Raw genomic sequence first — 22,603 nt, 5'->3', positions numbered from 1 at the left:
CAGGAAGCTGGCCTAGAGGGGCCTATGGCCTGATCCAGTGGGGCTGTTCTTATGTTCCTATGGCAAATCAGGACGAAGAAGTTTCTGGAGGAAAAATCCATTACCGGTTACAAGCCATGATGTGTATGCGCAACCTCCTGATTTTAGAAATGGGCTATGTCAGAATGCCAGATGCAAGGGAGGGCACCAGGATGAGGTCTCTTGTTATCTGGTGTGCTCCCTGGGGCATTTGGTGAGCCGCTGTGAGATACAGGAAGCTGGCCTAGAGGGGCCTATGGCCTGATCCAGTGGGGCTGTTCTTATGTTCCTATGGCAAATCAGGACGAAGAAGTTTCTGGAGGAAAAATCCATTACCGGTTACAAGCCATGATGTGTATGCGCAACCTCCTGATTTTAGAAATGGGCTATGTCAGAATGCCAGATGCAAGGGAGGGCACCAGGATGAGGTCTCTTGTTATCTGGTGTGCTCCCTGGGGCATTTGGTGGGCCACTGTGAGATACAGGAAGCTGGACTAGATGGGCCTATGGCCTGATCCAGCGGGGCTGTTCTTATGTTCTTATGTTCTTATGTTTGATTCATGTCAGGGAATCAGGTCCAGGAAGAGGGTTAGAATATGACACATATTGGTGCCAACAATCCCTCTCCCTACCAGGCCTGATCCACCCACTCCTTGCCCTCCCCCCTTTGACCCACCCCTGCACTGGACTTACCTGGATCAGCGAGTGTCCCAGGCCAGCATGTCTGGTCTTCATGCTGTTGCAAACCACTTGACAGTACTTTTACACCAGCATGCCCTGACTGAACATGCATTCCTCTGGCACAGTGTTTCATTAGGATTGGGTCAGGTGAGATCTGTGATAGCTCATTCTCACGTGCAGGTCAGGTCAGGTGGTGTCGTCAAGTGAACCAGCAACGCCAGTTTGTAAAATGTGTTTGGAAAGACTGGATCTTGAACAACTTGGCTCAGGTCAGATAAAATTAGGAAATACAAGAGGGGAGGCTCAATAACCATTTTTAAACTGCACACCTTGTCAAATGTATTATTAATTATTGCCCAGTTCTTTAAACATTGGGGCTGTTTGTCCTCAGCATGTGCAATGCGGACTCTATTTCTACAAGCTGAAATGAAATTGTAGGGGAGCTTGCCAGAGACTGATCTCCTCCTCAGTGTAAGCCTGCAAGGGCACCTCTGTTGTCTGATTGACGCAAAGAGAAGGTGAAGCTGCCTCCTGTTGCGTGAGACCAGCTGCCCCAGTATGAGCTGTTTATGGCCAGAAATGGAGCTCTGTTGAACCCTGACTTACCCTGGCAACATGTTAGAGAAGAAAGAGAAGTTCAGACATACTTACAATCATTGGAAGGAGAATTTATAAGAACATAAGAACAGCCCCACTGGATCAGGCCATAGGCCCATCTAGTCCAGCTTCCTGTATCTCACAGCGGCCCACCAAATGCCCCAAGGAGCACACCAGATAACAAGAAACCTGCATCCTGGTGCCCTCCCATGCACCTGGCATTCTGACATAACCCATTTCTAAAATCAGGAGGTTGCACAAACACATCATGGCTTGTACCCCATAATGGATTTTTCCTCCAGAAACTTGTCCAATCCCCTTTTAAAGTTGTCCAGGTCAGTCGCCATCACCACATCCTGTGGCAAAGAGTTCCACAGACCAACCACACGCTGAGTAAAGAAATATTTTCTTTTGTCTGTTCTAACTCTCCCAACACTTTATCAAAACCTACAAGGGGAAAACTCCCTTCCCCGAGGTGCCAGGCAATTCTGTTGGTTCAGTGGACTTGTCTTGGGGCCCTGACATTCCCACCTTTTTTCTTTCCCTGTGAGCCTAGGGAAAAATCATTTACCCACAATTTTTTGTACTAAAAGTTCTCTCATGAATTGCCCCATGTCCCAAGAACTGCTTGGGACACTGGGTCACTGGGAGGAAAGAGCGGAAAGTAGAGCAATAGCCTTCTATCTATCTATCTATCTATCTATCTATCTATCTATCTATCTATCTATCTATCTATCTATCTATCAACTTATCAAGAGACCTTTAGGGGGAGGAAAAGAAACAGATTCATCCCCTCCCCCCATCAGTATTTCAGAATGTGTACCTTTGTATTGGTTCTTATGAGGCATAAAAACAGTGACCAAATCACAACAAACAATTTTACATTACCCTAGATTGGGAGTTTTGGGACTGCAGGGGTGTTGTAATTTGATTTTGAATATAGTGGGACCTCCTTATCTGCAGTTTCAGGACCCACAGATCCAACTCAATGTGGATCCCAACTCAAGTCAGGAGGGCCTCACTGTACCTCCCAGACACAACCAGAAGAGTCTCTAGTCACATCCAGAAGAAGTTCTGAGGCCCTCCAGGAGGCATCTTGAAGGCCTCTGAAAGGCATGGTTTTTTGATGAAAACCATGGCCTTCTGATGTGCAGAGAGGCCATACATAAGAACAGCCCCACTGGATCAGGCCATTGGCCCATCTAGTCCAGCTTCCTGTATCTCACAGCGGCCCACCAAATGCCCCAGGGAGCACACCAGATAACAAGAGACCTGCATCCTGGTGCCCTCCCTTGCATCTGGCCTTCTGACATAGCCCATTTCTAAAATCAGGGGGCTGCGCATACACATCATGGCTTGTACCCCGTAATGGATTTTTCCTCCAGAAACATGTCCAATCCCCTTTTAAAGGCATCCAGGCCAGATGCAATCACCACATCCTGTGGCAAGGAGTTCCACAGACCAACCACACGTTGAGTAAAGAAATATTTTCTTTAACTCTCCCAACACTCATGTTCTCCTGGGGCCTCTGGAGGCGTCTGAAAGGCACTTCCAGTTTCTTTGACGCCCTACCCATGGATTCCATTACCCATGGGTTTCGGTATTCCTGAGAGGTCTGGGAACAGATTCCCTGTAGATACCGAGGTCTGACTGTATATCCCAGACGTTCTTTGAGCCTGTTGTGAATCTTTTCCGTTCATACCATTTCCTGTCCCAACGGACCCCACATGTTTATGGGTATATACATATCCTGGACCTACCCCTTATTCTCGGGTGAATTTCCATGACCATGTGAGATCTGAAATGTTCCTCTGCACACAATGCAAATACTAAGCCCCATGAGATTAAGGAAATGTAACAGGAAACCACACACAAGATTAAGGAAACTTACATTGCAGTTGCAATGTGTGCACATGCGGTTTGGGTTGGATCTGCATTGTGGGGGAGGTTGTCTCTCTCCCAATGATGTGGCTCTGTCAGGAAGATGGTGGCAGTGCCATGGCCGGCAGCAGCACCAAGGGAGAGCAAGAAGACAGCCTGGGCCAGTCTCAGTACCCCACAACTGCAGGAGGTGAGCCCTGCTCTGGACCACACCATGACTACTGGGATAAAAATGGAATCAGGAGAAGAGGAAGGGAAATCATCAAGCAGGAAGTTCACCTGTTCCGGTGGCCAGAGTCCAAGACAAGGCATGACATAGTCAGGGTCAGGGGAACCTGGGGAGGGCCTCTGTTAATGCTTCCCCACACCAGGGAGGAGGCTGGCTGTGGGCCCAAGTGTTGACTGTCAGGCCAGGTGACTGTCATCCCTGCCACCCTGGAAAGCCAGAAGACAACCGTGGAAGGTTGTCCACAACCTTTCACAACTGTGGAAGGTTGTATGGGGTGACAACCATGGAAGGTTGTGTGTGTCTGCACCAAGGACACAGACCCAGCGCCAAACCATGGACGAAGGGCCACCAAACCCCTTCCCTGACCTGTACTTGGACTAAGAAAGCCAGCCCAGCTCCTGGCATCAGTGCCCTGCTTGGAACCCTGAGTGGGGTACTGCAACCATGCTTTCAAACTTCAGTGCCCTTTCAGAGGTGGGGGGGGGAGGCAAACCCATCCATGTATGTTTCTTGTAATGTAACAAGGAGCTGTCTGCAAAAAAAAACCCGACCATGTTCCAGAACTCCATGTCTTGTAGTCTGAATGGTTCTGGGGGCAAGTATGTCAGACCCCTTGATGCCCCCTCCTCCCAGGTTGGGGTGCTGGCCACTGCCAACATGACAGGCTCCAATCCACATTGCATCTTCAGAACCACCATTAAAAATTCAAGAGCCAGCATGCCTGATTGGCAATGAACCCGGCTCCCTCCAGCTGCCATCCACCCCCTTGCAACAATTAATGTTTGCTTTTGCGTGGGGTGTGGCAGTCAGAGGTCTACATTTACATATTATCAAGACCTGTTTCTCAATAAATTGCACACCATCCACGATCTCAGAACTCCCACACATCACCTCTTGCTTGGCCTTCCCATGGGGTGACACATCTTTGGTTCCACTGCCCATCAATCTGTCTTTGTGTTGCATTTGATTGCTCTGACTGATGGATTTTAAATGCAATTTTAATTGTGGTTTTATTGCATTTTAATTTGATTATTTTATTACTGCAAGCTTCTTTGGGAACCAGCTGGCTGAAAAGCTGAATAAAGATGGAATAAATAAATATTTTGAAGGGCATCACCAGCCACCACTGGTTTTCTTTCTTTTTTTAAACTCAGATATTTCCTTTTCCTAAAACCAATGTGCTCTCATTCGTTCAGTGGAAGCTGTCATTCATAAGTTTAAAAGCCTGAGTTAAAAATAAAACAAAAACGAAAAATGAGTTGGCAGAGTTGGCATTTGGGGTGAACCAAGTTTTGTCACTCAGAATGGTGTGTGTGTGTGTCCATGCCCCTAACCCAGTGGTTCCCAAACTCTCCAGGCAAAGGCAGAGACAGGATCACTATGATCATGACACTGCCAGTGACAAACGGTTTTTTTTTAACTTACCGGAGGCAGTGCCAGCCTCCTAGGGTTTCTGGGGGGGCCCGCAGGGCTCCCCAAGCCTCCAAATTAGAAAAATTAGTAAAAAAACAGCCACTTCTGGTTTCGCCACAAAAACCAGAAGTAGCCTTTTAAAACTATTTTTAGCTGTTTGGAGGCTTCATGTCCACAAGCTCACTGGACTCCCTAGGAGGCTGGCGCTGCCTCAGGTAAATGAAAAAAAAACTTTTGCCCCCAGCAGTGCTGCAATCATAGTGACTATGTTGCAGCCTTCACCATCGCCCCATCACTTAAGGGGCAGAGAGAGGCTCCACTGGCTGGGATGTCATGATGCCCCAGTTTGGGAACCTCTACCCTAACCTGACACTCAAATGCAGTGGTTCTCACACATTTAGGACCCACTTTTTAGAATCAGAATCTGTCAGGACCCACCAGAAGTGATGTCATGACTGGAAGTGACATCATCAAGCAGAAAAATTTTTCACAATCCTAAGCTGCAACGCTCCCCACGCTTACCCCGGAGTAAGTCCCATTGACTATCATTGTTAAAAGAATATACATAGTAACTTGTTAAAAGTACAGGTCTGTAACATTTCCCCAAATGCAGTCACATCCCATGGCAGCAACAAGTCTAATATGTTAAAAATAAAATATTGAAACGAATGGGGACCCACCTGAAATTGGTTCATGACCCACCTAGTGGGTCCCAACCCACAGTTTGAGAAACACTGCTCTAAAGCTTTCTCCCTGACGTGCTAGCTTGCTATTTGCAGGTCATTTAAAAAAGAAAAATATGGGCAAGCATTGAAAAATTATATTCCTCCTTCTTTCCACTGAGGTGGTACATTCTGCCATATCAGGACTCTGCCAACTTGTTCTACAGGATAGATAGGCTACAGTGGAGTCAGGAGCAAAAAAAAACCCAATACACTTTAACTGGAAGCAATTCAAGGCTGAGCTATATGATAAAGAAGCAGGATGAATTGCAAACTTGCAGTCACTGGGAAGGTAATAAGATATTGGAAGCCTACTGAGGAAATATCCCTTCCCTGTCACAAATAAGTCACAAATAAAGCATCCAATCAACACACTGCACAAGATCCTTCAAATATACTGAGCATTGCTCACTGGTGTCGCTAGGGCAGTGCGGGGGGTGCGGGCCACACCGGGTGACGCATGGGGGCGGTGAAGCGCCCTGGGGAGGATGTGCTAACTTCACGGCTTTTGGAGCTACCCCATCATGCCATACACCGTAAGATGCGTAATGTCCAGCAGAGTGCAATGCAAAAAACAGAATTGAAATAGCTTCATTCCTTCAAATGTTATGGCCAAAAAAACGAAAAGAAAAAATGCATGGATCCCTATGGAAAGTGAAAGTGAGCCATATCGCGTGTTTGCTCATGAGTAGGCATACTTACCATAGTCCGTCAGAAAGTACAGAGTGAGAGGAATCCAACAACACCACAATGGTCCCAATCCAATGAATGCAGCCCCCAAAACCACGAGAAGGAGGTCCCTCCCTCCCAGCTGCCTCTATTGAGCCCAAAACGAAGCCACGTGGTCGCGTTTACTCACAAGTAACTAAGTTACTTGCCTTAGTTCAGGCAAGGAGTGAGAGGACTCAGGGCAAGCTGAGAAGACTCCAAGAACGTCAGAATAGTGATGATCCAATGAATGCAGCCCCCAGAAACACAAAAGGGAAAAGGAGGTCCCTCCCTCCCAGACCTATGGAAAGCAAAGCAGCCTCATGGTCGCGTTTACTCATGAGTAGGCAGACAACCCTTGGCTGGTGGTCAGTCCAGGCAAAGGGGAATGTGAGGACACCAGAAGGGTCCCAATCCAATGGAGCTGGAGTGCAACAAATACTCCAGAAGGCAGCCTCCCCCCCCCCCACTAAAAAGGACAAAAAAAGAGGCTTCAGTTGGTAAGGGAAAGTTTTCTATTTTGCACTTGCAAAGCCAGGTGGGTCTTTATCTTGATATGCCTGAAATAGAAGAACTTTAAACTGGGCACTGGGAGGGCTGGAAATCTCACGAATTTATTTTTGGGGGGTTGTTATTGCAGGCAGACTACAGAGTAAGCTCCATTGACCATTGTGGGACTTACTTCAGAGTAGACATGCATTGGCTTGGGCTCACAGGCTGCAATCCTACCCATACTTCCCTGAGAGTAAGCCCCATTGACCACAATAGGACTTACTTCAGAGTAGATTCACTTGGCGGAACAGGACTGGCTCCCCCTTATTGAATTATTTCTTTTCTTTTAATTTAATTATTTATAATTATTTATTTTAATTTGCTTGATGATGTCACTTCTGGCCATGACATCACTTCCAATGGGTCCTGGACCGATTGTCATTCTAAAAAGTGGGTCCCAGTGCTAAAAGTTTGAGAACCGCTGCAATAAGGTGTTAGTAAGTTGACACAGGGTGTGTGCGTGTGTGTGTGTGTGTGTGATTCTACAAGTTTTCAAAATCAGTAAAATCAGAATTTGGAGAAATAAGACCATCATGTTATATATCAATCAATGCGTAATTTCATGCAGAATGCAATGAAACAATCCACATTGAAATATCAGTGTTCTAACAAAAGGTACAGCCAAAAAACCAGTGGGGGCAGGGCAATGGCACATCACCACGCCCACCACCTGAGGCGTTGCCCCACCCACTGCATGGGGTGACGCGCTGGCTTCCCGCACCAGGTGACGCAAATCCTAGTGACGCCACTGGCATTTTTTTCAACCCTACAACGATGGTCTTTGCTGCAGTAGTGGACCTTTGTGGTATATCTATCTTCTTAAGACCATAAAGCTCATCATTTATATATTTGAAAACATTTCCAAGACTTTCTTCTATGAGAATATTCCACCAAAAGATTCACAGCCCAATCATAAGAACATAAGAACATAAGAACAGCCCCACTGGATCAGGCCATAGGTCCATCTAGTCCAGCTTCCTGTATCTCACAGCGGCCCACCAAATGCCCCAGGGAGCACACCAGATAACAAGAGATCTCATCCTGGTGCCCTATCTATACTTTCTATAATCCTATCTATACTTTCCTGGGAGTAAGCCCCATTGACTCTAATAGAATTTACTTCTGAGTAGACATGCATAGGATTGGGCTGACAGCCTCTTCCTATCAATGGAAAAGTTGGCATCCATCTCTTTTTGAGCCATAGGTTGCCATCCTCACCAACTTCCCAGCACTGACGTAGCTGGGCCAATGTGGCATGCACTGCATCCTGCAGTGGGGAGGCAGTCAAGGGGTCTCCTCAAGGTAAGGTAAGGGCATGTTTGTTACCTTACCTTGGGGCTGCATTTCGGCTAGGCCAGTGCTGGAAAGTTGGTTAGGATTGTGTCCATAGTCTCCCTTTTGGCCAGCAGCATGGCTGAGGGAGGCAAAACAGTAAATACTGCAGGTGCAGCAATGTGCCCTTTAAGCAGCCCCTTGTCTTCATCGTCAGAGCCATTCTGGGCAGCTCCAGCAACACATAGGCTCTCGCAGAACCAAATGGCATATCCTGAGCATTTTCGTCATTGTCTGGACGGCTCCATTGGTGAGTTTAGGAGCTGCTTACACGACGCATTGTGGTGCCTGCAGTACTTACAGCTTTGCCCCCCTCCAGCTATGCTACTGCTTTTGGCTTGGCTTTGTTTACACCAAACATATAGTAGAGATTCAGAGAAAAGATGAATTTTAAAGGGTGATTTAATTCCTTTGCCAAAAGGATGTTCTCTTTTTTTTTCCTAGAAATGTAGGACTTCTTCTTTTTTACAAAATAGCCCTTTTTTCTACAAATGACTGTTTCATCCTCCCTAGTAGGTCTTTCAAGAATCTTTTCTTGCTAATCAGTCACTAATATAATTAATTGTTGCTCACCTGCCTGACCCCACATCTTTGGCTGTGCTCTGCTATTCAACCTGCCTGTCATCTTTGACTTGTCTTTGAATTCTCCCCACCCTTTGGAGTTCTTAAACCATCCTCCGCCTTCCCCCTTCTTTTTCTCTTCTCCTTCTCTGCCACCCCCACTGAGCTGTCAAGAATTTCACAATTGTGATTGGGGAATACTGCCTCTGAAAGTCAGAGAGGGGAGGGGAAAAATTAAAAAAAAGAAAAAAAAGAATTCACACTGGATTCTGATCAAAGTGAATCATTTATAAGGAAGTTGCAGCGGAAACCTCAGGGAGATATTTTTCAACAGTAGGACCCTTTTAGATGGAAAACAGAAAGTAGCACATCTCTAACCCCCACCATATCAGCTCGCCTCCTCTTGCTATAACAACATGATTTGGGGTTTAATGCAAAATATTTTGCTCTCTGTCTGCCCCTCTCTGCTTCTGTGAATCTATTTTAAACTTCTTATCTTTTGCCTTTCTAAATGGGGTCTTATGCAGAACATTGATGGGGAGCAAAAGAAACAAGGGACTCTGAAGTCTAACAATTACAGATACCCCCTTCTGTGCTGTTCCATGTTACTGTGTTTTTTTACCCCTTTACTACAATAAAATGAAGGAAAGTCACAGTTTCTGTGGAGCCAGGAAAGGGATCTGACAGAGGGACCAGAGGTGACCATCTTAAAGTTGTAATGAGAATGGATTGGGAGCTCCCATACCTTTTCTCATTCTCAGTTCTGTCAGTTAGGATGAGAATGCATTAAGATTCTGCTGCTTCTGGTTTGTCCATGTTTCTATTCCAAGTTAGGAATAAGCATCCCCCCGTATCCACAGGAGATAGGTTCCTGCTGACACCATGGATACCACAAACCCTAGTAGCAAATCCTACAAGAAGCGTTTCACAAATTCCTGCCCCCCATTGCGCACAAGATTTATCTTTGATTGCAACCTCCTGTCACTGTCTGTCTCTATGCTGCTTGCAAACGCTAACAGGAAGCAGGGAGAGCTCACAGGAAGCGGGTTGGAGGGCTGAAAACAACATGATGCTAAGCCCTCCAACCCACTTCTTGTGAGCTATTCCTGCATCCTGTTAGTATTTGCTAACAGGAGACAGAGAGACAAAGCAGGTAGTGACAGGAAGGCCTACAATCAGACAAGGATAAGTCATTTCCACATTGGTGTATCCAGGCTGTGGCAAGAGGGGACATCTGCCCCGGGCACCACTTGAAGGGGGCGCCAGGTGTGAACTTTCCCATATTCCACCGATGGTGCATTTCCACACCAGAGCCAATGGTGCATTTTTGCACCAGTTTCAGGGGACCACCAAAAAGAGGTAAATGCCTGCAGAAAAAATTCAAGGTGTTGCATCGACCTGAAACAGAGGCGTTGCAAAGGCATAAAGCTAATAGGAAAGGGAATCATTTTTTCAATGCTGTTCAGTGTGCTGACATATAGATTCTTATCTAAATCATAGGCGAAAGCTGACCTCAGCCACGAAAATCTAGAAACAAACAAAAAAACATGGTTTTACTGAGCATACAGCTTGGCTGTTACAGAATCTTGCAGAGGAAGGCCCCTTGGTTGGGCTCCTGGAGTAAGGAGTGCCCTGTTGAAAAACCTCTTTGAAAAACCATTATCTCCCCTTTTCTGTTTGGACAGGGGCACAGTTTCAGTGCTTGCCATGGGCACCACCTCCCCTAGATATGCCACTTTATTTGCACAATGGGAGTGGGAATTTGTGAATTTGTGAACCATGGATAAGTGAAACCGTGGATACAGGAGGACACCTGTACAAGAAGGCCATCTTTTGTAGCCTGTTGGTAGGTTAATGGTAGGTTGCTTTGCCTCTAACCTTTCCTAGGATAGTGAAGGTTAGAACCGGCAGAATGGAGGAAAGGGATTCTGGACTTTTATTGGATACGTCAAACGGGCATGTTGTTTCTTCTGAAAGACTTACGCTCTGTCTTATTTGTAATATCTGAGGCAGGTTACAACTAGAGAAATGAGTGGAGTTCACCAGACTCAGGCCCAGAATTGAGTTTCGGGGGCTTAGTAATGCTCATCACAAAGGAAAAGTGAACATTAAAAGCCCCCCCCCCCTTCTTGGTTCTTCTCTGGCTCAGGGTAAATCTCCCCACTGAGTCTGACAGAGGCATCAGAGCCTCCGCTGAATTCAGTAGGAAACAGAAAGAGGTTGCAGTTCTCAAAATACTCAGTCAGGACAAAAACAATACCCTTCCGAAGGTCCCCATGCACCAAACGTCTTCAGTATGGGGGCGGGGAGATTGTGTGCCCACCAACAGGCCCCAAGGGGATCAACAGGGGAGGGCCCATGAGAAAGGGGGTAATTTGTACCAGCAGAGGATAAAATTCCTTTTGGAGGGAAGCAGAGGCATGCATTGACCGCTGGCTGGTATACTTGTGTGTACAAGGATTGATTTGGTAGTGGGTTGCAGCAGTGAGACCCCAACAAAATAGCTGGCACTGCTCTGAGGAGACCCATTAGGGATGCCAGGGCTTTATCCGCAGTAAAGGAACAAACATTCCCTTACCCTCAGGAAACTCCGGCACCTGGCTCAAACCCATAGGATGCAGTGGTGGCCATTTCAGTGCCTTGTGGTTGCCCCAGGGCATAGGATTGAGCTGTTACCTTATGGATGTTTGTTGAATCAACTTTTGAAGCTATCTAGGCCAGTGGCCATCACAACATCCTCTGGCAGTAAATCCTGATGGCACCAACCTAACGCCACAATCCTGTCCCCTCTGTTCAAAGCTGCCCTGCCCCTTTTCTCGCCTTGGACTGGAAATTCTTCAGGGATGGAACAGAGAGGTGACAAACCAGGTCTTCTATTACCGTAGCATCCTTTTCAGAACAAACTGGAGTAATTGTCATCTAGAAGGAATCTGAGTCTTATTCAAATCAGTACACAGAAGGTTGTTAACAGTAGGGGTATTTTAATTATTCCTTTATTTATTGTTTATTTTGCTATTTAAGCATGTTTATGTTTGTGCCCATTAAATGCTTCCCTTCCCTGGAGCTAAGGGACTGAACGGATTACAAAATCAACTGTGTAAATAAATGTTGTCTCTTTTATTTTATTCTCTCTACATTTTCTATTGATTTCGAACTGCTGACAGTTGTTTTATCTCTGTTTCGTTTTGTTGATGCCCAGTCATACTTGTGTATGCAGTATGCATATACAGTATGCACATACAGCCCAGCACTATGTGACCCTTTTTGGCAGTGCAAAAGCTGGACCACCGTCATAAAAGGGGTGGGTCCTTGCAGCACCAGCGTACATAAGAATATAAGAAGATCCACACTGGATCAGGCCAAAGACCCATCTAGTCCTACTTCCTGTATCTCACAGCGGCCCGCCAAATGCTTCAGGGAGCAGAAAAGACAACTACCTGCATCCTGGTGCCCTCCCTTGCATCTGGCAATCTGAGGTAGCCCACTTCTAAAATCAGGAAGTTGCACATACACATCACGGCTTGGAACCTGTGATGGTCTTTCCTTCTAGAAATCTGTTCTCTTCCCTTTTAAAGGCATCTAGGCCAGATGCCATCACCACATCCTGTGGCAAGGAGTTCCACAGACTAATTACATGCTGGGTAAAGAAATATTTTCTTTTGTCTGTTCTAACTCTGCTGCCACACAATTTTAGTGGATGTCTCCTGGTTCTGGTGTGATAGGCAAAAGAACATCCCTCTATCCACTCTATTCACTCTACCCACTCCCTGCATAATTTTGTACGTCTCAATCATGTCCCTCCTTAGGCACCTTTTTTTCGAGTCTGAAAAGAGTGTTTTCTAGAGCTTGCACCAGGATCTTATCCCCTCTTTTCAAACTTGACCCATAGTCCACCAGGAGGCCTACACAGAGGTAATTTCTCTCAGGCCTCCAGATCACCCCCCCAATGGATGTAGTGCGCATTCTGTTGGCACAGCTGCATCATCATAAATGGGGGGGGGATAGGATTGGGATCTTGGGGCCCAATCGTATTGGGCTACTGCGCTGCTGGAACTCAAATTCCTGCAACACAGCTTACTTATGGCTGTCGTAAAAAGTGACGCATCATAGACTGTGGCCGCGCTGCGTTCACAAGTGACAAGTGGCCGTGGCTGTGCACCAGCTTCATGCCAAGGAGCCCCAAGTCAGTGTGGGGAGTGAGCCAGGAGATTGGAAGTGGGTGGTACTGATTAGGGAGGGGGAGGAACAGTCCAGAGAACAGGTTGGTAAGGAGGGTGGATAGAGGCTGGGAAGAGGTCAGTATCAGCAGCAGTAGCACTGTCAATATTCTGTCCCTCTTACCTACCTGAGCCATCTTTCTGGGTCCACCTGGACTTGCACCAGCAATTGCTGGCACAGGTCCAACTAGTTAGGATTATGCTGTTGGCCATCCAGTGGTGCCACTAGGGTTTGCATCATCTGGTACAGGAGGCCAGCATGTCACCCCCATGATGAACCTTTTCCCATGCAGTGGGTGGGGCAACGCCCTGGGCAGTGGGTGTGGCTATGCACCATTGCCTCACCTCTGCTAGTTTTTTTGGCTATAACGTTTGATAGAAGAGAGATATTTCAGTGCAGTTTGTTTCATTGGATTCTTCATGAAATTACACACTGAATGATATATAATATGATGGTATTATTAGAAGATACCAAGATCTTAAAAATTTTGGCTGGTAGTGGTGTCACCCCCCTTGTGCACGTCACCCTGTGTGTCCCGCACCCCCTAGCAACACCACTGCAGCCATCTGATTTTCAGTTTAGATTTTTCTTTAAGACAAGTACAAAGATGTGCTCTTTTATAATGAAATGCCCTTTCAGAAAGAGGTCAGTTTCCCAGCTGTGTTGGACATACACCTTTCTTTATTTTAAAAGCCTGTTAAAGGTTCATGCTGTTTTTTTGTTTGATTGTGACCTCAAGTTATTTGACATGATTTTTGGAAGTACGAAGAAGCAAGAAAAGAAATAGCCACCTGCTGTGTCCTTAAAATTAACTCACAGAAGAAATGGCTATTCAGTATTACTCAGGTTCCGCTATTGAAAACTCTTCCTCTGCAATGTGCAAAAGTTTTTTTAACACATTAAAAAGAAACAAAGCGAAGAGCAAAACTTTGGGTATGAATCGCTAGCCCTAGAGGCACCATCCACTCAAAGTCAAGCAATTTCGAGACCCATTGACTTCAGGATAAGACATTTGAGCATTATGGCTATATCGTATCTCTCTCCACTGAGATGTTCCAATATAATAGGTGCCAAGACTTTAAACCTTAAACAGCAAACTCCCTGCTTCTCAAAGTGCCCTCCTCAGCTGACTCTTTCCCCCAGGTTTTGGTATTTTGAATTACCTGGTCTTGTTTCCCAAACCTAACCTGCATTTTTTCCATTATTGCTTTATTATTATTTTTATTAAAGAAATTCAGAATGTTGTACAAAGCACCACATGCCCAGTTTGCCACAGCTTTCAATTCTATGCAGTGCCAGCCTATGTAGTGCAAGCCCCATTCAGTTCAATGGAACTCACTCCCCGATAAAATGTTTTTTAGGATTGTAGTCTTACAGTGCAATCCTATCTTACACTGGAACAGGCAAGCCAGGAGGTGTTCAGGAGGTGGTACAAGTCAGAGGAGAGTGGAGCGGCTTAAAGCCACTCTGCGCTGCTCAGAAACAGGGGTTGGGATTTAGCATAACAGTGCCCGCCTCCCGCCCCCGCCCCCAGGACCGCCCTCCACCCACTCTCCCCCACCCCAGAACACATCCCTCCCACCTCCTCCCCACCTTCTCCCTGCCCACCCCAGAGCCTTGCGTCAGCCAAGCTTGGCTGATGCAAGACTCCCCCCACAAATCATCCCAGAGGCTGGATGCAGCCTCCGTGTGCCAGCGCACCGCCATGCGCTGGAGTGGCTTGCTCCCAAGGAGGCACAAACATGCTTTATGGCACCAGCCGTAAAGGGACTTGCACCAGCCTAACTCATGGTAAGGATTGCGCCCTTAAAGTCTATCCCCTACCACTAACATTACAAAAAGCATCTTGACGGCATCCTGGTTCAGTGGTTTACCAATGTGCTGGGGTACTTCTGTGGACTGACAAAAGACAACACAGAAAGCCTTTGATGCGACGGTACATCCCCTTGCATCAATATTCATTCAGGCTGTGTTTTATGACAGCACAAGCATGCATGAAGTAATGTCATCAATAAAACACTACACAAAGGTAATCTTGATGTAATCACAATACTATCAAGATTTCTTTTTTGCACTGTTTTCTCATTGCATGTTGGTAGTATGGGGGGAGAGAGAGAGTTGGACATAAATTGAAGGAACTAAAAGCTGCAGTCATCTGTAGATGCTGCAATGTTGGGATTAATTTTAGAAATTCTAGTTAAACCAGAATTCAGGAGGAGTAGAATTCAGGGCAGAGTAGACCATGAATAGAAGATACAGGACAATTCTCTCATTCCTACCACTGGTGTACTAGCTCAGTAGAAGTCCTAAAATGAACTAGTTTGCAGTCAAGGTTTTCTAAACTCTGGCTAAGATCAATGGATCAATCATGAATCTTACAGATCAAACCCCCCCCCCCAATGGAAGTGCAAAAGACAACACACTTTCTACACCACAGATATCCCCTCTCTCATGGCAACCTTTCTCCTTCCCTTCCATTTTAACTTCTGTAATGGAAGAATGCATAGGCAGTGACATTAACCATGGTTAAAATGTTCTCTCTTAGGGCCTGATCCTATGTGCCACGGTGCTGGAGGAAGAACGCAGAGGGCTCTTGGTGGTGAGTATTACCACTGGCCAGTGGCAGGTTTTTGGAGGTGGGGGAGGGCAGGAAGGGGACAGAACTGGGTGGGGGGAGGGGAGGAGCAGGCCTGGGAGGGTGGCAGAGATAGCGTTAGGCTCTGCCGCCATATCCTAACCCCCCTCTATATCTGGAAACTTGACATGAGTCTCCTCAATTCAATAGCGGGTGCAGACCCATTGGGGCCACCTGGCCACTACATCGGGTATGGGAACTATTGTTCTCTTACCCTAAGGAGACCTGGTGTTGCCTTGGGCACTAGGGAAGCATAGGATTGGGCTGCCCATTAGGATTCTTAACCACTTTCAAATTCAGTAATCACGTGCACTTGTTTGCATCTACCCTGGGGTGCACTTCACAGTGAAAATGTAATTTGCAGTCTGCACAACATTGACTGTGGTTTACATCACGCTTTAATGCATAAGATGGAAGTGATGGCAAAAAAAAACAAACAAACTCTACGTTGCTGAGTTCTTTCAGGGTTTATAAAATGAGAGAAGACAGAATGCTTAGTATTAGCAGAAAAGGAGAACAGATCAGCTGATTCAGCAGTGAATGCTTTTGCTATGACTTAACTGATGTGCGAGGAAGAAGATGTGACAGCCAGAGTGACAGCGCTCTTACATCTCGGACCCCAAGTAGAAGTCACGCCCTTTGCAAGTTACCTGCTGCCATGCTTGTCCTTGTGGAAATGGAAAAGGTGCAAAAGAGAGCGACTAAGATGATTCCTGGGTTGGGGCACCTTCCTTATGAGGAAAGGCTATGGCGTTTGGGCCTCTTCAGCCTAGAAAAGAGGCGCCTCGGGGGGACATGATTGAGACATACAAAATTATGCGGGGGATGGACAGAGTGGATAGGGAGATGCTCTTTACACTCTCACATAACACCAGAACCAGGGGAGATCCACTAAAATTGAATGTTGGGAGAGTTAGAACAGACAAAATAAAATATTTCTTTACTCAGCGTGGGGTCTGTGGAACTCCTTGCCACCGGATGTGGTGATGGTGTCTGGCCTGGACGCCTTTAAAAGGGGATTGGACAAGTTTCTGGAGGAAAAATCCATTATGGGTTACAGGCCATGATGTGTATGCGCAACCTCCTGATTTTAGAAATGGGCTATGTCAGATGCAAGGGAGGGCACCAGGATGAGGTCTCTTGTTATCTGGTGTGCTCCCTGGGGCATTTGGTGGGCCGCTGTAAGATGCAGGAAGCTGGACTAGATGGGCCTATGGCCTGATCCAGTGGGGCTGTTCTTATGTTCTTATGTCCTGGAGTTCATTCTCCTGAAAGCTATTTACATCTGAGTGAGGAAGAAGAGATGGTGGCAGTGGCATAGCCAGACGGGTGGCACAGCAAATTCTGCAGGCACCCCAATGCGCCATGGAAGCAGACCCTCCCATTTGCTGCACATTGCCCTCGCTGCCTAGAATGGCTCCAATCACAGGTGGAAAGGGCCACTTACATGACTTGTTACAGTACCTGCAATAGTTACTGTGCTGCCATCCCCCTCTGGCTACACTACTGGATGGCAGCTGGGGCAGCAGGGCTCAAGCCGGGCTCAATGGTTCCTGATGCACCCCTGAAATTCTGCCACTCACTGTTGCAGTTGCTGCTTCTGCTGCCCCTGACTGCTTCAGCTTAAAGAAGGTAGATGTGGCAACTGTGCGACCTCTCCTTCCCCACCATGCATGCCTGGCTACCCCCCCACCTCCCCTGTGATCATGCCCAATATACCGATTCCTCCTTCTCACTCCACTGTTTTAAAATAGAGTGGCAAGATGGGGCTGAAAAAAGAAGCTCTGGAAAGCCACACAGGGCAGCAGTGGTGTCACTTGGGTTTGCTTCACCCAGTACGGGAGGCCAGCATGTCACTCCCAGGATGCACCTCCTCCCATGCCATGGGCAGGGTGACACCCCAGGCAGTGGACATGGTAATGCACCATTGCCCAACCCCTACTAGTTTTTTTGGCTATAACTTTTGATAGGATAATTTCAACGCAATTTGTTTCATTCCATGACAGCAACTGTTACCCTGCACATGCCTGATCTCGTCTGATCTCGGAAGCTAAGCAAGGTCAGGCCTGGTTAGTACTTGGATGGGAGACCGCATGGGAAAACCGAGTTCTGTAGGCTTATACCATAGTCTTTCGAGACTGAAGGTTGCCAATCATTCTGCATGAAATTATGCATCAAATGCTATATAACATGATGGTATTATTTGAAAATACCAAGGTTTAAAAAAAATTGGCCAATAGTGATGTCACCCCCCCCCAGCATTCCTCACCTGGTAGGGCCCACACACCCCTGCACCCCCTAGTGACACTAATGCACGGTGTCTGACCCCACTCTGCCACTGGACAGATTGGAAGAGTTCTGGGACCATGTTGGGTCCATGTAAGGTGGCCTAAGAGTGTAGAGTGCTACCTGCACTCATCTGCTATCTGGAGAGCCACCTCACCTCCTTGCTAGGCCAGCCATGAGCCAGAGACCAATCTTACATCTGTGGCCCAATAGAAAAGGATTACTTTGCTGCCATTTTTAATTGTAAGTCAACTGCTTTGGAATGCTTTCCCCTGAAAGGCAGTGTATAAATCCCACAGCCCATCACCTGTTACCTTGCACATGCCTGATCTTGGAAGCTAAGCAAAGTCAGGCCTGGTTTGTACTTGGATGGGAGACCCCCGTTGTAGGCTTATACCATAGTCTTTCGAGACTGAAGGTTGCCAACCAATCCTGTGGGCTGTGGGTGCTAGCGGAACATATGTTTGACCAGTGCTTGCTGCTGTAAAACAGCTGGGGCACTAGCCTGGGTCTTCTTGTATGCATCCATTGAGGTAGATAAGATGGTAGAAAGCAGGAGGGGTCAGGGGTCAGGGCAGAACAGGGGCAAGGATGGAGCAAAACCAAGTGGGGAGGGGGTGTAATGTCAGGGAGGCTGCGGGAGGGGGTGAATCTTGCAGTGATAGCTAGCACCGGATCCTATCCTCTCCAGCAACAGCATCCCTGCTGCCCCATGGTAGAACTCACTACCATAAGTGATGGTGATGACTAACGGCTTTCATGATTCAAGGGCAAATTCATGGAAAGGAGTGGATGATAGAACTGTTTTACTGTTTAAAAGCTGCATATAAATACTGTTAATAATAATAATTAATAATAATAGCTAAATAGAGTCTCCATGCTGAGAGCAGTCTACCTCTGAACATCAGATGATGTCTACAAAGAAAAGAAACCCATCAACACTATTTTTTTTTTTAAAGAATCAAGAAGCATCTGGCTGGACAACTCTGGAAACAGAATGCTGAACTAGGTGGCCATGTGTTCCAGTCCAGCAAGGCAATTCACATGTTCCTAAATGCCAGAGAACCATGTGACCTGCACATAGCCTTTTCATATATGATTTACTGAAACTAGTTACCATTATGCGTTAATATATCTGCTCTTAGGGCAAGTTACAGAGCACTATGATCCTTCTTTTCTTTTTTAAAAAATATGTTCATTGGATTAGTGTAATGAGAAGAATGTTCTTTATTTTTAATCACCAGTTTCTTCCCTGGGTAGAGCAGGAAGGATCAAGACTTTTGTGCAGGGCGAATTGGTCCTCATCTCTCACCCGAAACATCTACTCTGAGCACTTTGCATTTGCCTTCAGCAGTCAAAACGAAAGGTCAACACCTTGGCTTGGTTTGATTCCCCGAAGTGCTTTTGGTAGTACAGAATGGATTGAAGAGAGAAACCTTTATCACAGGGTGCAAAGGGAAATTCAAGGAAGACAGGAAAAGAAAAAAAAAAAACACCTTTCATTATTGTTTCAAAGCCTTAAGATTTCAGGCACGAGGCACGAGGGTCAGAACTGACTGTTTCCACCCATGTGAAACATCCATCGTGCAAATAGGTCAGCATGTTCTCCCTTTGGAAAGAGGGGTGTGTGTGTGTTTCACCTGAAGCTTTTTTTAGAGCAATAGTTTTTTCAAAGTTCATCAAACTCTACTGTGGAACTTCTGCAATGCTGGAATCTTAAGGTGCCCTTACTCAGCTCTCATGAGATGTCCTGTTGGGCCTCACAGTTGTCCACATCAACTGAGAGTACATTCAGGAACATATGCTAAACTGCCCTGTGGAGAGCAAGCTGTATTCTGGGAAACTACCCTACTATTATAGATTTTCCCATTGAGGGATGCTCAGTAGGCCTTGGAGGAACCCTAGGCATGGACTCAACTGTAACACAATAGGAAATTCAGATGTATCTTATCCAGGGATCTTGATGGGGATTTATAACAGGAAACAATCTCATACAAGCAAAACAACAATTTAGGGTCCAATTCTATCTAACTTTCTAGCACTGATGTAGCTGTGCCAATGGGGCAAGCACCACATTCTATTGGGGGGCAGTTACAGAGGCCTCTTCAAGGTAAGGGAATGTTTGTTCCCTTACCTTGGGGCTGCGTGGCAGCTGCATCAGTGCTGCAAAGTTAAGAACATAAGAGCCGCCCCACTGGATCAGGCCATAGGCCCATCTAGTCCAGCTTCCTGTATCTCACAGCGGCCCACCAAACACCCCAGGGAGCACACCAGATAACAAGAGACCTCATTCTGGCACCCTCCCTTGCATCTGGCATTCTGACATAGCCCATTTCTAGAATCAGGAGGTTGCACAGACACATCATGGCTTGTAAACTGTAATGGATTTTTCCTCCAGAAACTTGTCCAATCCCCTTTTAAAGGCGTCCAGGTCAGACACCATTACCACATCCTGTGGCAAGGAGTTCCACAGACCAACCACACGCTGAGTAAAGAAATATTTTTTTTTGTCTGTCTTAACCCTCCCAACACTCAATTTTAGTGGATGTCCCCTGGTTCTGGTGTTATGTGAGAGTGTAAAGAGCATCTCTCTATCCACTTTATCCTTCCCATGCATAATTTTGTATGTCTCAGTCATGTCCCCCCTCAGGCATCTCTTTCCTAGGCTGAAGAGGCCCAAACGCCATAGCCTTTCCTCATAAGGAAGGTGCCCCAGTCCAGTAATCATCTTAGTCACTCACTTTTTCACCTTTTCCATTTCCACTATGTCCTTTTTGAGATGTGGTGACCAGAACTGGTCACAATATTCCAGGTGTGGCCTTACCATAGATTTGTACAACGGCAAGTGGGATAGGATGGAGTCCTAAATGGTAGAAGTGTATATGAAACTTCTGAAGTATTAACCTATCTCAGAAGAGTGTTCCATAGGAGCAAGGCCACTACAGAAAAGGCCCCACTCCTGGTGGTGACTGGTCTATGCTCCACATGAACCCAAAGCAGGGTCTTATCAGAAGATCTTAGATAGGCTTAGATTGTAGGGTTCATTTTCCATCCCCCTACAAGTGCAACCAATGACGTGGAGCAGGGTCATTACAATGCAGAAGGCTGCAGCATCACCACCCAAGATAAGTGATCTTATAATTTATAGAGAGAAATGGCACAAATGGTGATCATTTTTAGAGACTTTGCCAAATTTCCTGTGATGTCTAGTTTGGTCTGAATCTAGCTAATTGTTCATTACCTTCGCAATCCTTAGCAGAGACCTCCAAGATGGGGTTGTGCAGATCTCTGAACAGTTTTATAAGATGTTCTCAGTGACCTGAAGCAGTGGTGTAGCTAAAGGCAAGGCTGGCCTTAGGGCAATTTGGCCAGATTGGACTCCATGCACTGCAGCGAAGAGTGGAGCATGTGTAGCCACAGCCGGCACCTCTTTCATTTGTAGATGACATGGAATCTTCCATGCCAAGGCGTCATGAGGAGAGCTGGCAAGCTGCAAACGGAGCATTGCCACTGGATGGCCCTCTCTCCCATGGACCCCTGGGTCCAACTGGCTTGAAATTGCTCTCCCTGGAAGCAGTTGATGGTGGTGCCACTGATGGGTGCTTCACCATTGCCACTCATCCTGGTGAGTAGGGCAGATGGAAGTAGGGGGGCCCTGCAGCTTCTAAGGCTGGCCCTGGCTAGAGGGGGGTGGCGCAGTAAGTACTACAGGTGCCGCAATGTGCCATCTAAGCAGTACCTCCCACTGTCAGAGCCATTCTGGGCAGTGACAGCAATGCGCAAGCAAGTGGGAGGGGCCACTTATATAGCGCATTGGGGCACCTGTAGTACTTACCATGCCACGCCCCCCCTAGCAATACCACTGATTTGAAGTTCATCAGGTTCTTCTCAGTTAAACACTCTTGTGGTTGTCCCTCTTTCCAATCATACTTTTGGGCCATTTTATTTACGTTCTTCCATTTATGTTCTTTTAAACCTCATTCTCTGAGTTTGAGCTGAAAATTTGTGTCTCAGAGAGTTGTTTTGGGTTGTTTTTCATGCCCTCCTGCAGACAATCGCTTCTGCCTTGGGCAGCAGAAAATGAACTGCACAACAGCAGGCTTTTCAGTTATAAATTACTGAGCTTCAGAGCCTACACTTTTTGTTTCATAAATTTATTATTGCAAAAGAGATGATTTCTCCACCCAGCTATTTGTACATATATATTGCCTGTTTCGGTTGCATTGGTAATCCACGCAGAGGCTGAATCAGCAGGAAATTCACTTTGGCTGTGCCCTTTAATTTTTCATGGGGTTCCTGTGAATCAGCTTCACTATCCCCGTATTGAGTAACAGCACATTAGAGAGCAATATCCATGTTCGCGACAACATTTATCAAGGATCTCAGGGCGCACCGAGCTGACCCATTGTTTTGTCCTACCAGACTGCATGTCACAAACATTATTGTTTGGACCACGCACTGTCTCGAACTGTATGATCCTTTGTGTGTTTGCAAGCACCAGTCACGCCTCTGAAATAAATTCATGCCCACTGCTGACAGCACTGTTGTTATCTAGGGTTGAGCATAAACTACTCACATTTTTTTAAACAGGCATTTTCGACAGTGTTAAACATCTTCCTTGTTGACCTTTTTTTGTAGCACTACTTGTGAGAAGCATTTGCCTGTGAGGGCCAAATCAGACCAAATGTGGAAAAAGGAACGTAAGAAGTCCAGTTATCGTTTCCTGCCCCCCTTTGGTCAATTGTAGCCACAGGGCCGTCAATTTGGATT

The sequence above is a fragment of the Tiliqua scincoides genome, chromosome 3, assembly GCF_035046505.1.
Source record: "Tiliqua scincoides isolate rTilSci1 chromosome 3, rTilSci1.hap2, whole genome shotgun sequence".
NCBI classification, from domain to species: Eukaryota; Metazoa; Chordata; class Lepidosauria; order Squamata; family Scincidae; genus Tiliqua; species Tiliqua scincoides.
The sequence above is the reverse complement of the archived record's forward strand: the minus strand, read 5'-3'. Positions refer to the sequence as shown.